This window comes from Pipistrellus kuhlii, unplaced genomic scaffold (assembly GCF_014108245.1).
Source record: "Pipistrellus kuhlii isolate mPipKuh1 unplaced genomic scaffold, mPipKuh1.p scaffold_m20_p_9, whole genome shotgun sequence".
NCBI lineage: Eukaryota > Metazoa > Chordata > Mammalia > Chiroptera > Vespertilionidae > Pipistrellus > Pipistrellus kuhlii.
Genome location: NW_023425595.1, coordinates 37822467 through 37826528, shown reverse-complemented (window position 1 = coordinate 37826528; position 4062 = coordinate 37822467). Strand labels below are relative to the sequence as shown.

Genomic DNA, 4062 nt, shown 5'->3' with positions numbered 1-4062 from the left:
CCCCTTGCCCTGGCATCGACCAGGTGCTGAGTGAGTCACCTGGCCCCCAGGGTCCTGGTTGAAGCCAGAGAGATTATAGACAGGCCAGCACCTAAGAGGCTGCACCTCCATGACCTGCATCCGATGAGGAAGTCGAGCCCTGCGTGGGGATCATCACCTCACAAGGTCACGCCTGCCTAGGCTTGGCCACTCTGTCCTTCCTGTCCTAGAGCAGGTGAGCTGGCGCCTGGCCTTAACCTTTCTCGGCACCTGGCAGGACAGAGGGTGGGAAGCTGACTGTGGGCAGCCTCCGTTCACAAGGAAGTCATAGTGTGGTGGGTCCATGTGTCTGTGATGTCAGCGTTTTGCAGGAAATGGACTCTGATGTCACAGCAGGCTCCAGACTTTAGTGCCAAAGTAAGTTCAGTCTCCTGTCGCGAGGAATCGCAGTGGATTGGAATCGAAAGTGTTCAATATTAGCATTTTACAATTTTAATCTTTCAAAAAAAAAAATCAGAATGATCTCAGTAAGAGACGCTAGCCACTTTCATTACTGACTCCAGCAGGAAGCTGGGAGAGGGAGAGGTGTCCTCAGTCCTTCTTCAATGACCTTGACTTGCAAGAGCCTCTGTCATGTACCTGCGCCACATTGGAAACCGCCCAAGAAAGCGCAACCTATGGAAATCATCAAGGAAACCCTGAGAACTCCCATGAGCTACTGGGAGGCTACCACCAAAAATAAATAAACAAACAGACAAACAAACAAACAAACAAATAAATAAAAATGCAGAGGTAGTTACATGAAAGCCAGTGTCTTTCCTTCCACCTCCCATGGTAAAGCATCATCTCAAAAGCCTTTTGGGGTCCTTTCTGCAAATGTTCTGAGCAGCATGGGAAGGAAGAGCCCAGTAGAAAGCAGCACAGATGCTCAGACCAAGAACACACTTTCTGCAGCCATCCTCCAGGGTGAGGAAGGGGAAGGGCAGCTGGATAGCAGTGCGCTGGTGAAACCTGGAAATACCAAGAAGAAAATTGCATTTTTTGCAGCCTACCAGTGCAGGGATAGGATAGGATCTATGAAAATAAAAGGCTCCTAGGATATGGATGGGAGAAGAGGGAGATGATCAGGAGAAGTTAAAGAAGCCAGGATACAGTTAGAAAGGATGAGGGAATCCATCGGCCAGTGCTATGAGCCTGAGCCCTTTGCATGTGGCCTTGAGCACTGCTCTGTGCACTATGCAAGTGTCAGTGGGGCTGGTGTTTGCACTGGGAGGCCTCTGTCCGTCACCCAGATGGTGGCCTTCCTGGAGCAAGAGCTGATGCTGCTCTGCGGGCCAGTTATGCTAACTCCCCGGCCATGGGGAGGCTTTCCGGGACATTCAGAGCTGTGCCTCCTGAAGATGCTGCTGAGGTAAGTGGTGCCCTTTCAGGAAAAGGGGCCACTGAGCCCTTTTCTGCCCCTGGGGCTTGTGAAGAGCCCACGGAAAGGGAAAATCCTGAGGTTGATGAATCCCAGAGAGAGTCAGTCTGCCTCTTGGACATGGCAGCCCGGCTGGAGTCCCAGCGCCTGAAGCAGCAGAGCCAGCAGGAATCTGGGAGCCTCCCTCAGAAAAGCAGCTTCCCTGGGAAGCAGGTGTTGCTTGCACATGGCACCCAGGCTGATGAAGGTGCCTTGGAAGCACCTGACACTCAGGTGAATCCTCCTGCGGGGTCTGTACCTATGGACTATGGCCCGTCAAGAGCTGACCACTGTTCTCAGAAGGAGGAGCAGGCCTGGAATGGGGCTCCTTGGGGCTGACCCTCAATGCCAGCAGGCTTGAGTTCCCCCAGAGGTAACACAGAAATAGAGCCAGATCAGCAAACTGCTGTGAAAAACAGCAATAGGCATGATGCAGAAATGACAGAGGGACTTGAATCACCTTTTCCTCCAGCACAAGCCATCGAGTTGCCCAAGGTGCTGCTGAATGCATGAGTAGAGCGCTTGTGCCACAAGATCCTGAGAGAAAAGGAAGGAATCTGTGTGCATTGGCCTCACTGTGTCCTTGGTCATTGTGTCCTTGGTAAAGCCCTGTGGAGACCCACTTCCAGGGAGGCTGTATTTCTATTTGCCGGCTGTTTGGCACAAGTCAGACTGTTCCCCATTGAATGAAAGCACAGCAGAAGTGTCTCCGGAGGCCAGCCTGCCTGGAGGTGCTGATGAGGGGGCGGTGCCTCTGTGGAAAACAATGTTGCAGCTGATTCATATGTCCCAATGGCAGCCTCTCCCATGGGAAGGACAGAGCTTGTGCATCAGGCCTCCAGTTGGAAGAAGCAGGAGTCTCATAACTTTCTGGAGACCAGGTTTAAAACCCAGCAGCTTTAGGGGCCTGAGCCATACATGGCTTTCTTGCTGGAAAATCTTTGGGTTTCTCCCCACCAAGAGTTTAGTGGCTCTTCAGTGTGTCTGCTGCTATTTCAAGTTCCTCATTGAGTACTACCACATCAGGCCAGCAGATTCTTGCCTGGTTCGAGATCCATGCTCTAGAGAGGACCCTTGTAAGCAGTGCAAGAAAAAGATGTGAAGGGGGATGTGTCCCTGTGCTTCTGACACCCTAGCCCTATTGCCAGGCATTGCCTTATGGGCCAGGATACTGGATGTGCTGCTACCGCTCTGAAAAGACCTCCCTGGCTGTAAGCTGGGGCTTTATGACAATCATGAGTCTCTGATTTCCAGGGCTTTCATCAGGCGATCCATAAGGAAGCAGGAGGGACTGAAACTGAAGAGGAATACTAAAGTCTCTCCGGGAGGCATCCAAAAGATTGATTTTTAAAACTGCAAAATACCACCTAGATATCCCATTCAAATGAGTGTTGCCTCTCAGACCCCCTCACCCTAGGACAGTTGTTGGCAAACTGCAGCTGGCGAGCCACATGCAGCTCTTTGGCCCCTTGAGTGTGGCGCTTCCACAAAATACCACAGCCTGGGTGAGTCTATTTTGAAGAAGTGGCGTTAGAAGAAGTTTAAGTTTTAAAAATTTGGCTCTCAAAAGAAATTTCAATCATTGTACTATTGATATGTGGCTCTGTTGACAAATGAGTTTGCCGACCACTGCCCTAGAAGAATCTGTACTGGTTTCTGCAGGACTGCTGTTGCTTGAGTATCTTTTCATTTACAAGCCGTACAAGAAAACTTGTCTCATTGTTTTATAGAAGTGCCTTCCATTTGATCCAGGGTGGCAGCCCACAGTTTGATTCACTTGGCAATGACTAATTATGCCTGGTGTTTTGTTGTTGTTGTTGTTGTTGTTTTCAATCAAATGCATCCTCAAAGGATGGAGACTGGCCACCATTAAGGATGTTCAGAAAACGTCACTGTAGCCTGTGCAGGCAATCCCCATAAAGAGGTTCCAAATAGGTTTTGAGTACTGGCACCATATTTGAAATAAGTAAGTAGTATCTAATGGGGAGAACAGCAGCTGTCTTGGATGAGAAGTATGCTTACAGAGGAAAAGTCAGGCACCTTACCTGATACCTTGTGTGCTTGATCCAGTAAGACGGATGTTTGTGGTTGGAGATGGATGTCATGCCCAGTGGTGTTTACAGTGTGTATAATGGTTGTGTCCTCATAGGGCTGTGAAAGTGCACAGTAAACCTGAGTATTGCCTTTGCCTTAGATGAGCGCTCTTGGCCCCTCTGTAAATAACACTATTAAAATCCAGTTGTGTAGAGTGGACAGCTGACTGAACAGCGTAATCATCACAATGCAGCTGAGATACTGTTGCAGGTACAATTGTGTGTGTGTGTCTTTTTATTATCTCATATTTGTAAATCCTGTATAAAATATGAATGTTTCCCAAATAAACTATGTATGTTTTCTGTTTCCTGTGTAATATGTGAATGTTTCTGAGAAGAAGCTCTAAATAGTTAAGCTGTTGAAAAAACACCAGATAATAGTTTAGACCAGTGTTTTTCAACCTTTTTTGGGCAAAGGCACACTTGTTTCATGAAAAAAATCACGAGGCACACCACCATTAGAAAATGTTAAAAAATTTAACTCTGTGCCTATATTGACTATATATAAAGTAATTCTCTTGAATAGGAATC

The 4062-nt window shown here is 48.1% G+C and overlaps 1 pseudogene; it reads left to right on the top strand.

The window, feature by feature from the left end:
• Positions 1–584: 584 nt before the first annotated feature.
• LOC118713733 lies at positions 585–2854 on the top strand (annotated as a pseudogene).
• The last annotated feature ends 1208 nt before the right edge of the window (positions 2855–4062 follow it).